This window comes from Lipophrys pholis (genome assembly GCF_963383615.2).
Source record: "Lipophrys pholis genome assembly, chromosome: 4".
In the NCBI taxonomy this organism is placed as follows: domain Eukaryota; kingdom Metazoa; phylum Chordata; class Actinopteri; order Blenniiformes; family Blenniidae; genus Lipophrys; species Lipophrys pholis.
Window position 1 is genome coordinate 30,890,532 of NC_137637.1, and position 12,504 is coordinate 30,903,035.

Sequence of the window (12,504 nt, forward strand, 5' to 3'; positions counted from 1 at the left end):
TCTAAGCTGAAGCGCTGAGTGAAGCCGACAGCACCTGTTGGCTGCGCGAGTACAAGGAAGTGAAATCCTGACCGTTGCCAACACAACATGAGGAAACCATTGAACCTTCACTTCCTGTTGGCTTTCCATCCGCCCTCCATCTGCCCACTTCCTCCTATGATGACGCCTTTTTCTGACTCCTTTAGGGGACACCGATAAGACACAAATTACTCTTCTCGGGTTTAAATGCACACCACAGACTCAGTCAGCCGTTTGTGGATCAACAGTTTGAAAGCATTTGTTTTAAAGCTTTTTAGTCATGAGGTAAAACCGAAATAAAATCATTTTTGGGGGGGATGGCAAATCACACATTGCGGTATACATATACTGTTATTTTTCCCTTTTTTTTGTTTGATAGGCAACGTCAAAGAACATTAAACTGCTTCACATGTTCAAAGTGTAAAACGTGCAGTGTAATGACATTGCGTTTATAAAAAGGTAAGTTAAGTTTGCAGATTTGTTCTGCTCTGGGGACTCCCAACGTTTCTCTAACATCCGAATGCATGCTTGTTGGGTTAATTTGGGACTTTATTGTGTGTGTCTCTGCTTTAGCCCTGTGATAGACTGAGAACATGTCGGGGGAGTGACCCTGCCTTATGCTGAATGATAACTGAACCCAAAAAAAGGTGGATGAAAAGAAACCTTGACTGAACATCGGCCACCAAAATCGAAATTGCCACTTCACATGATAGTGAACATAATATAGCCGGTTTTAGGATATCAATTTTTAGAGCTATAAATATGATAATGATGGGACATAAACAGACGGACAACCCACAACAAGTAAATAAACAGTTCCTGTTGTACTTGGGCATGACCTTCAGGATGACCTTCAGGTCAACTCGACTCCTCCGTACAGATCAAGTTTACAGTTTGATGCCGACAATCCAAATGTGTAGCTCTGCAACACATAACTAAAGCATCACATAAGGAAACCTTGAAGTAAAATGTTCAGTAAATACATTAATTTGATGCTCTGGATCTAAAGTAGGACTGTCCAGAAGACCTCTGATTTTAATTGTTGAGATGTTTCCCTATTCTGACCCGTCATTAATGGCTTCTTCTCAGGTTCTCTGCAGAGTTTTAAGATGACACATTCATTAGAGACTGGTGTGTTGAAGACACGTAAAACATACAGGACAGAAGTCCTGCAGGACCTGAACTAGACTTAAACATTCACGAGTTGATAAACTAGCAGCTGAGTCAGTTCACATGAGGCTCTCTGCTGTGTTTCACTGCTGGCAGTCTGTTCGTTAAGTCTGCTCCTCTTCTTTTGGATGCACGCTCACTCTCTCCTGCAGCATCCGTCTCTTTATTCTCTCATCTTTATCAGTTGTTAACATGCTGCAGAGGGATACCAAGTAAGCTGCCTGACTGAAATACACACACGCACACACACACAATGAACTACAGATGATGCGAGAACACCACAGTCTCCATCCACAGTTGTTTGGTCCCAAACCTAAGTCTGTCCACTGCAGCGTGCCCAGTATAGAAAACATTTACCGTAGAGCATTTGAGGTGGAGACCACTGCATCCGTCTTCCATGTAAACATGACGGTGGCTGTGCCAACGAAGGAGCCGCCCTCTCTTATCACTCCACAGCCGACTGTGGGTGAAACTAATTACACTTTGGACAGGTCAGCAGACCACTGGCCAAACAGAAACAGTCACGTGGGATACATACTAAAATACTTATTTTTGGACTGTAGGAGGAAACCAGAGTACCCAGAAACCACCTAACGGACACACTGAGAGAACATGCAGGGTTAAGCACGCATTCAAACAGGCAAGCCCAACCCCGAGTCAAACTGGGACTTTCTCACTATGAGTCGAAAGTGCTTTCCACTATACCGCTGTGTGGTCTAACCTATATCAACAACTGCAAATGAAGTACAAAGCTAATTTTCTGAATCATACTTACATAAAAACAGATTAGATTATAAAAACATGACATCAAACATCAGTACTTTTATTTTTGAACTACTTTTATAAATAATAGATTTTTCTTTGAGTTACTCCCAGTATTGGTTTTTCAAACATAGGAAAATTGCCTTAAATGTCTTGTTTCACAGATCACAAAATCCAAATATATTCACATTGTAAGACAAAGAATGACGGCAATTTCTCATATTCCTTCAAGATAAAACTGTTTTTTCGACTAACGAATCAGTCAAGTATTTCTAATATGACACCTATTTGTAGAATTTGTGGCACTTTGGTACGTTAACACAATAAGAAGAACGAATTAGTGGGAAGAATCTTTTGAAGCTTGATCAAACTGTACTTTCAGACAACATGGAGGATTATTACAGGCTCATCAGGAGATTAAACTGGCAAATCAATGTGGAAAGATTGAAAATCATCAAAAAATAAATCAAACGAATAACTATCGATCCTCACAGCGACTGTTGACGAGCAACCCCCCCCCCCACCACCACCACCCCACATCGACAGTAACAACCCACTCACATGTATCATTCCCACGCACACAACATCCACGTCTGCTGTGCAGAATCAAACACGCAGCTCGGCTCTCTGCAGCTCATCACATTCACAACAGGCTTCAACACCTCTCTGCACCGACGGCTTTATCAGGATTAACACACACACATCCACACACACACACACACACACCCCCCGAGTGTGTCTCTGTGGCACCTTCACCTTCATGAGGTGACAAAAAGTTAAAGTTGGAGCGCTCGCATGGAAAAACGGGAGAGAAATGCCTGAATTTCCGCATTAAGATTTGAAATGATCATAAATGATGGCGGCAGAGAAAAGCTGCACACAGACAAACATGAATCTGAGCAACTGTTTCCTTCCACTTCTTTACAAAAATAGTTTATACCCTTTATAGAAATATTTAAATGTATTATAAATCTGTTGTTTTATTTTCTGTGTTGTGTACCTCTGTACTCATGTTTGGTTCATTTTCTTACCCTAACCTTACATCTGTATGGGCAGCATCAAGCACAAGGCCCTGACACCTCTAGAGCAATCAGACAACAGCCTAATTAATTGACTCTCTCTTCAAATGAAGCGCTCTGTCTGGCTTTCACATCGTTGTTCACACCTTCGAAGCAGACCGGTCTGCATCAGATGAGTTTCCACTTCACTTGAAGCACAACGCACACAACAGATGCGTCGATTTGTCGTCACGTGACCGTGTCCCAAAAAAACAAAACACATGCTCTACATGGAGGTGAACTGCAGCTCTGCTCCCATCTTTGATTTGCTCTGCCGTTGTGCTAATTGAAAACCGTTTCTATGGCTGGAAACAAAACAAGCCAATCAGAGCTGTGGGTGGGATTGACGACGAGGACGACGTCTCCATGAACCACAATTTGAGAAATATCTGCGTATGGATCCGACATTTACACGTCCATGTGAAAATCCTTGTTGGAATAAATTCAAAATAGGACACCAAGAAATTGGAGTAGTTTTACACAGATGACTGAGTTTTAGTGGCCGTCCAGTATCTTTCAATCATCAGACTGCGTGAAATCTCAAAAGAGCGCTCAAAGAAGCAGACTTTAAGAAACATTTAAGTTGCTTTGTCCTTGGGAAGACTGCCTTAATATCTGTTAAAATAATGGTCAGACCTTTTTAGTGTAGCGCATCTCCATCTTGGTGTTGAATAAATCTAAAAACAGCATTTGTATAGTAAGATTATTTCTTCATTGCTGCCACAGAGTATAAAACATGTGGTGGTGTGGTTCAAGCAATAACAGAATGGGATACTAATCCACCGTTTTAAAGGCTTTTGTTCCTGTGAACTATATTATTAAGGAGTTCCGACAGGTAAATGCCGACATATCTTATCGATAGTGTCAGCAAAAGTCTCAGACAACAAGAAAGTCTAGTCAACCTCAGAGTTCTACCTAATGACTTCAGTTTAACCCTCCTTCTCACCATTGTAATAATGGCTCATTGTGCACTGACTCATGAGTTTTGTGCACTTTGGGACGGGCACCTCTGACAGTTACTAGAAACACATCATTTAAAGCAATGAGGCTTTGTGTTCAGCTCCCGTGTTCCTGTCTTTTTATTTTCATCATCAACAGAACAAGTAGCCACATCTTTTTAGTCATTGATACCTCCTCTTAACGTGACATGCTCCACCCACAGCAGCTTAATATATTTCATATCCACTTCACAACAGCTGAAATTACGGATTTGAAGGTTTCCCAGTTGGCATGGTCTCTGTAGCATTCGGCACCTTTTCAAAAAGAAACATGAATCTGTGGAATGCTGTCAAAGTGCATGACATCAATTTCTTAACGGCCTTTAAAAATGAACCTGATACAATTTTAATCAACCCTTCAAATCGTGTGCTCCTCATGTAATACAGGTTGTCAGTGTTTATTACACCACTAATATATAAAGTGTAAGGCGCAAACAAAAAGGCGATTACAGGCCTGAATTGAATTTTGGACTTACTTAAAACTTTACTGTAATGATAAAAGCTGAGCCTAATTGGATGAGATTGTCTGTTGGATAAAATGCCACAGAACAGCAGCCCTGATCACACAAGTTGGAAACTCAGAAACGCTGCCAAGGACAGAAACAGCCTCTCTTAGTTCATCGCTTTTAAACTGTGTCGAGGAAAAATGCTGCTCTTAAACGTTCCTGTCTGTCACAGACAAGTGTGTGTCAAGAGGACACTCTCAGTTGGTCCGGTTACAATCATCAATCCCTGCCGATGCCTCCACGTCATCTGTGTGGATTTTTCAACAAAAAAAAAAAAAAAAAGGCAGGTGCAGCGTGAGCCCACTGCATCAGGGTGTCCCCATACAAGAGGGTGCAACGGGGAGGCCGACATCGACCCGGATAAACCCCGCTCTGCGCCCACCTCACATTCCCGCACTGTGTCAGGTGACCGCCGGTTGCCACGCTGCAGCCTCCTCTGAGCTTCAACGTGCGTTTGTAGTCAGTTTATTCTGAGGCTTCTACCAGAGCGCTCGTGTCACCAGTAAGTGAACTGCTAAGAAAGCCCGAAGCATCAGCACTGTTGCTATGGTTACCTGCACTTGAACGTACAGTACACTGCACCAAACGGCCCCCCGACGTTTCCATGTGTTGCACATTATACCGTTGCGTGGAGGGATATATTCACCACAACTGTATTTTATAGATTAATTCCACTTCCTTGTTATTTTATTGGACCACTAGATGATGGTCAACACTCAGTAGTTAATGCTGTTATTTTAGTGTACACCCCCCCCCCAATTTCAAACAAGCCACAGTCCTTGAGCCTCAACACTTCCTGCACATGTTAAACTACAGCTTGAGGCAGTTTCAGCATTACACCTGAAGGTTGACCTCTAAGAACTAGCAACATTGAAAAGGAAAGAGCAGTATTTTCACTCAACCTGCACACTTTAAAAGTGAGCATCCATAAAGGAGCAAACAAAAAAGAGCAGATCATAAAATAAAATATGTTGGAATAATGGGAAATTCGTAGGTAAATACACTGAAACAGCCTCATACAGCATATATTTCTCCAAGCACCCCCTCAGACGTTACGTTAGACCACATTGAAATATCAACATTAATTTCTAACGTGTGGTTCACGCTGTCTAACCAGCCTTTTTGTCAGTATTGGAGTGTTAAAACAGTCCTCAGAGGCCTGGGCCACTGTGAGAAAGAGGGAGGATTCCCTGAATTAAATAAAAGGTTGGATTAGAAAGAATAAATTAATAAATAAAGCAGTTACATTGAGTTGTAGTTGAGCTGTTCTCCATTACAGTTGAGTGACCCCTTTTTGTTTTTCGCCAGCAGGGGTATAAAAGAATGATAAAGACCAGCAGCTCTATTATAACCACAGAGTGGCGTAGAGCATCCATATCTTAAATATAGGACCCAGCTTCTCGCAGCTGCACTGCATCCATTAATAATTGATATGGACTTACATAAGAGACAAAGTGAGAGCTGCTGGATCTGGTACACAGGCAGGGATTCCGTCTGCGGCGGGGTTTCCACATTTCACGCAGTTTTAAAGCCTCGGTCCACTCTGGGTAATGAACCAAATGTTTTTGGGGTTAGAGTTGTACCAGTGGGGAACGATGCCCATCGCTTTGGGAGCCAAATCGCAACAGGTGGACGACTGAAAAGGGGTCATGTTAAAAAGATACGAATCCTTTGGTTGTATTGTTCGTGCATATATTCATTTTGCACCATACGGGGAATTCATGGCAGTTTTTGAACTTTAGGTTTTACACTTCTAACCATTTCATTATGCTGCGTTTGAGAACAGAATAACATCGTTTTTATTTTTTTACTCAAAAAAGCTATTTTGAATTGAATTAAGATATTTGTATTTTTCCAGGTCGCTGCTCTGAGAATCAAAATCCATTCCTCAATATCAATGACTTGTTGTTTTCCAATCCCACACTGGGCATTCTTCAAGTGAAAGACTGATAATGTTGGTTTTACAATGATCCATCACATCAAGACATGAGAGAACATGCATGTCTTCTTGTAATTGGGACTGATTGCTATACTTTAACACCAACATTAGAAGCGTCCTGCATGGTGTGAGACTGATCCATCCTTTGTTCAGCATGACAGAAATATATTCAAAACATTTTTTGGTTTGTTACAGTTCTGAAAATTAAAGCCCATTTACAATATAAAATGAAAGAAGGTTTCTATTTATTGGGGAGATTATGTTATTTTAACTGCCAATCTCATGTAGACAATTCAAGTTTGTTGAATGCTGCATCACAATCGCATTTCATAATAGGAAGACGTCTCAAAATACTTTATAATAGGCAGCAGTGAGTCATAATCAGTGTTCACTTGGTACTGAATTTCAATGGTTACAAATGAAAAAAAAAAAAAAACTTCTGACTTCAAAAGTCAGATAAAAACATTTAAAAAGGTTGTAAACAAATACTGTGATAAAATAGTTGTTTTTTGGATCGATCACATATAAGGACAATGTGAGATATGATGCTGTATTTCAGGCATTTCCAGGATGAGTGTCGTAGCAGAAACTGCCTAAGAAAATCGCCATGCAACAGTGGAAGAGGCGTAAACTGACAGAAAAGTGAAGTCCCAGCAGCTCAGAGTTCAGCAGTGAGGGTGGAAACTGTTCTGCCTCGGGGTGACTCGTATCACATCGATCTGTAAATCAAGTCCCAGATGGTTTCGACTCCATCTGGGGTCTGAAGGTCTGAATCACTGAGATCACAGTAACACACTTGTTAACAGCCTCCATGTCAGTGGAGCAGTTTGGTCTGAGAAACCGTCTTCCAGTAACAACCACACGCATAAAGAGCGGCTTTAATATATCTGGATACCTCTGACAAGTTCTTCTTGTTTCGGTGCCCACAACAGCCGAAGAACATCCGGGGGGGGGGGGGGATTGAAGGATTATTGATTTTACAGAATATTTCATTTCCGGAAATCACAAATAATTTCCATAAAAAAAACAAGTATGTGCTTGGATGAAATCCTTTTATTTCTATATGTGCAAAAATGCATCCATTATATGTGGAAAAGGACTGAAGAAGCACAAACACACAGGCCTCGTCCTCCATCCCTGCAGTTTCCAACGCAGCAAGTAAAACACAACATCCATAATGGGATCACTGGGTATTTAACAGCCACAAAGGTAGTCCTTCACAAACTCTTTTTTTTTAAACACCATTTGCCAAAGCACCTCCTGGGAGGTGCAAAAAAAAAACTGTTTTACATGGCAGAACCAAAGGCAGCTTGAGGTAGAAGCAAACATGACAAAGCCAGTTAAATGTCATTGATGCTCGGGAGGGAAGGTGGATAACAACTTGATTTAGCACTGAAAATAAATATACATAGAACACTACCAATTTCATAGTGAGAAACAAGCAATTCTCAAATTCAAATCCATATACGAGAGGCTTGTGAATCATTTCATTATCATATTTATTCAATCTAACCATGAACTACTTGCTAAAAAAAAAAAAAATAAAAAAAAGAAGGTGATGAACGACGAGTTTTCCTGACAGAGGTTAGGAGCGATAACTTATACCTCTCGTTACGCCAATTGATCCCCCGTAAATAATCACAGTAATTTCCGTAAACCTTGAAGCATTTTCCTTTTGTTTCTGCTGCTTAGGAAGCCCAGGACATAAAGGAGGCAGACGCACTGAGTCAGCATCCGTCGCCTCCTGTGGTCATCAGGACCTCGGCAGCAGCCTCAGACACAAACAGAGCGCGCTCGTCTGGCTGCAGGTAAACGTGACCGAGTGCGCTCCAGCAGGAGGAGGCCGCCGAGGGCGAAATAACAGTGATTAGAGACAGAACTGGAATTACCCCGCCGCTAATTCTTAGACATTATACATTATTAATAGATATCAAGCACAAGTAATAAAATTTTACGATTTAGTGTTTTGCTCTGAACCACAGCTGGCTGCATCCATACATTAGCCGGAGAAAGATGTATAATCAGACACGGGCATCCATTACTGTCGTAGCCGTCCTCACCAAATGGCATGGCAAAGTAAACAACTTAAATGTCATTGCTGTTTTTCATAGAATAATGTGTCGAGCACATTAGGTAACGACATGGAAGAATTATCAATATCCTGGGAATCAAACTGATTTTATTCCATAGATGTTGTGTTGACATGCTTCTTAATTCTATTAAAGAGATATATAATAGCCAATTACAAAGTAATCCCTGCTTGATTCAATAACGGCAGTCCTCCATGATGCATGGTGGAGTCAGTAGTAGTTGGTCAGCAATGCTTACAATCCTGTTAGTCGAGACTGTGGATGGTTAATGGACTTCACTTATATTGCTCATTTTACCGGTTCACCAACCCCACACTCACCCATCCATGCACGCAATCATTAACACACACTCACACACCACTGGCTACAGCTGTCATGCAAGATGCTCATACACCACTGGGAGCACATTGACAGGGCGAGACGGGGGAATCGAACCTGCCAACCTCGGGGGCTGGAAGAGAACGCGTTCTACTGAGGCAAACGTTCAGTCGAAAACTCAAATAAATTTGGCAGAAATGGGATTTAACGATATGCGGTGCCACCGGGGGAACTGTGGTTACCTGGTTCAGCTCCTTGTGTGCGTGTTCGCTAAAGGTGTTTGCATGAATATCTAAACATGCATTATTCCAGCTTAACAGGCACCAAAATGTCCGTCGCAGCAGTTTAATCAGAGCTCGGGGTGATTTGCTCAACTTGCGCAGCTCAAAACCCAAAGCAGTTTACAGTGCTATAAGCGATCAATCAACTAATCCTTTCAGCTCTAGTTATATCAGATGTAGGCCACCTTGCTTGAAGCAAAGACCACTTAACTTCATAGAAAATAAACATGCTTTTTGCAGAGGTGTTATATCACCCAGCAAGAGATATTGATGAGTTGCCGCTGAAGGCTTCGTCTGTCAACTATTAACCTCACGAGATGAGACGCAACATGAGCTGTGCATCCATCAGACCACGTCTGGGGGGGGGGGGGGTTGAGAAAAAAATGTACATCCAACAAGTCCGGTACCCTCTTCAACATGCACTTGCTTGAAAATCAAAATGCATGAATGCACTTTACCTGCAGGAGAAAACGTGCCGATTATATGTGGGCGTTTCATCTGATCGCACCTTTTCAAGAGGCTGGTGTGCAACAAGGCGTGTGCAGCTGTGTTGCTATGTGAATCGGTCAAGTCTCAGCATCCATGAAGATCGGATAAATCACTTCAGTGCATCACTGAACATCATCTCCGTTCCCTAATTTCAAACTAACATGAAGAAATGTGCAAAACTTGATGGGAAAAAAAAACAAAACCCTGCATACCTGTGGACTCCTACATGATCAAGCATAATGGAGTCATTAGCAATGCAGCCCCCACCCTCCATCAGTCATAGAATCCTACATGATCAACATCTAAAGTTTCCACTGCACGAGATATTTTTCATGACAAGCAGTTCTGTTGGGTAAATTAGCAGCAGCAAACAGACGGAGGAGCAATGCCCTCGTTTGGAGGTCACAAGCTGAGGAGGAGTCACCATGAGCCAAGATGCGGGATCCCCCCTCCTTCCTAACGCAATAAGGCAGGACACACCCAGATCGAGAGGGGAGGGGGAGGAGGAGGAGGGGGAGGAGGGATGAAGGATGAAATAAGAGGAGAGGAGGAAAAAGAAGCAGAGCTGTTGCTGCTCATCCGCCCATCTTAGCAGATGACGTAAGGACGAATTCAACTCCGGTTAATTAGAATAAAATTCGCTCGGTAACGACCATTTCGTCTACCTGCCATTAGCCTGAAAAAAAATAATAAAAGCACTGTTTACAATGCCGGCGCTAAATGTGGGGAAACCACTCCAACAAGCTCAACGAGCTTCACCCGGCGCCACATTCACGACAGCAGCACGCGATTAAACAAGCAAAGTTACCAGGAACCGTGTGGTCGCTGCTGTTCACCAATGGTAATCTCACCCGGAAAACAAAACGCTGCAGACACACACTGTTGAGAGGTGGGTGGCTAGTAGGGGGGGAAAGTGTTTCCAGACACCCGGAGACATCCGCAGGCGGTCGGATTCCTCCAAAAAAAAAAAAAAAAACCTCCGCAACAAGCCGCTCTGCAGCCCGGGGAGACCCGCCGCCAGGGCGCCATTCACAACCGCAACATTTACGGCGGATTTCCATGTCACACGGCCAACGTGTAGATACGGAAAAGCTCCACGAGACATGCAAAATCACAGGAAGACACGCTTCAATTCGGCTCACTTTAAATCGTCTATTTCGACTAAAAACGACGAACTTTAAAAAAAAACAACTGATACGCACTCAACGTCCGCTGGCTGGAAAACATGACAGAAGAAGAAGAAGAAAAGAACTCGCGAGCAATGCCTACCCAGTCCAAAAGTTGGTGATTTGTCAAAAACGGGCATAATTCGACAACCTGTGCGAGTGTGTATTTGTAAACGACCGCACATAGTCGAAACGAGTGCTTTTATCCGACGTTTAACGCGATATAAATCGCTGTTTCCATGATTGAATGGGAGACCTGACAGCAGCGACTGCAGACGGGAGGAGGAGGAAGGCACGTACCGGGGCTGTAACCGAGCTCACTGTTGCTGGACGGCTGGCGAGCAGCAACAGCCTGCCCGAGGGCGTCTGCCCGGGAACCAGAGGGGGGATAAATCCAGCGGAAAATGCCGCAAAACGTGCGTTTTCAGACCTCCCAGAGTTGCGCGTTCACACCTGTGAGGGGGAAGGAAAAAAAAATCCCGAATTTTGCGCGGAGTTGCTCGATAAGTGGGAGCGAGACCGCGGTTATGAACGTTACCCGGATGCAGTGCAGCGAGGGCGGACGAGCGGAGGCACGATAAAGTCCCTCAAAACACACCAGGGAAAAAACGACACTTCCACCGCGACAAACTGCTCCGTACGTCAGCCACAAGTGATTCAGAAGGAGGCGAGGGGAGGAAAAGTTCAAAAGGAAAAACAGAATAAACATGAAAACAAGGGAGGATAAGATAGTGAGGGATTTCTTTACCTCCTACTTGGCGTCCAAATCACGTCCTGTGCGGCGGCGGGGTGCGGGTACGGGTACGGGTACGGCAGGGCAGCGGCTTCACTTCATTTCCCAGCAGGGCTCCAAGTTGACAACTGCAGTGGTGGAAAAAAATGACTGACACACCGGGTGCGGGGTGAGAGAGAGAGAGAGAGAGAGGGGAGGAAAAAAAAAAAAAAAAAAACCTCCAGCGAGCCGTTTGTTAGGACGTTTTCAAGCAGTTTGTGTGACACCGGCGGAGGTTCGGCTCTGGTCCCGCAGCAACACCAGGTCCAGACCGAGTCACAAATCAATCCTTTAAAAGGAAAAGATAAACTCTCTCTCTCTCTCCTGGAGCAGAGGAGGGGATGGCTGTGGTGACAAGAGAGCAGATCCAGTAAACGGGGACTGGTTGGTGGGTGGGACTGGGGGAGGAGAGGGGGTCCGACCGGGCACAGGCGACCAGGGGACCGCAGAAAACACCCGACGTCTCCGGATCAGCGTCTTTTTCCTGGAGGAGGAGAGGAGGCGGGGGGGAGGCGAAGCCCGCTGCTGGAAACCGTGAGAGAGAGAGGGAGGGACCAGGCCGGGATTGCCCTGTTTTTAAGGTGGATCCATGAAGTAATTAGGGCAATCAGACCAGGAACCGAGCCCTCTGCTCTGCAGAACATCAGGAGGAAGGAAAGGAATCCACATCTGGATCTGCTGTGGAGCTTTTTATCCGTCCAATAGCACAGAAAATATTTAGGCGTGTCACTCTTAGATTGGAACTATATATATATATATATATATATATATATATATATATATATATATATATAGTGTGTGTGTGTGTATATCATGCATATGAATAAAGAATAAAACATGTGGTAACATAAATTTTAAATTCTAAATTTTGAACAACAAAGTTGGCAATTTCATTGCCAAATATAATGATTTATTTTTTAGAAAAGGGTAAATGTTT

The 12,504-nt window shown here is 43.4% G+C and overlaps 1 protein-coding gene across 2 annotated transcripts in view; it reads right to left on the bottom strand.

Annotated features, from left to right (window-relative positions):
• The window catches only part of LOC308108432 (plasma membrane calcium-transporting ATPase 1-like), a 102,169-nt gene extending 90,116 nt beyond the window's left edge, over positions 1-12,053 (bottom strand). Inside the window, exon 1 of one of the 2 annotated variants that reach the window (XM_080461336.1) lies at positions 11,544-12,053. The gene's annotated coding sequence lies outside the window, so the exon portion shown is untranslated. Of the gene's footprint in view, positions 1-1,545; positions 1,657-11,543 lie in introns of those variants that run through there. The other variant, XM_080461337.1, reaches the window with a different exon arrangement.
• Between the last annotated feature and the right edge of the window lie 451 nt (positions 12,054-12,504).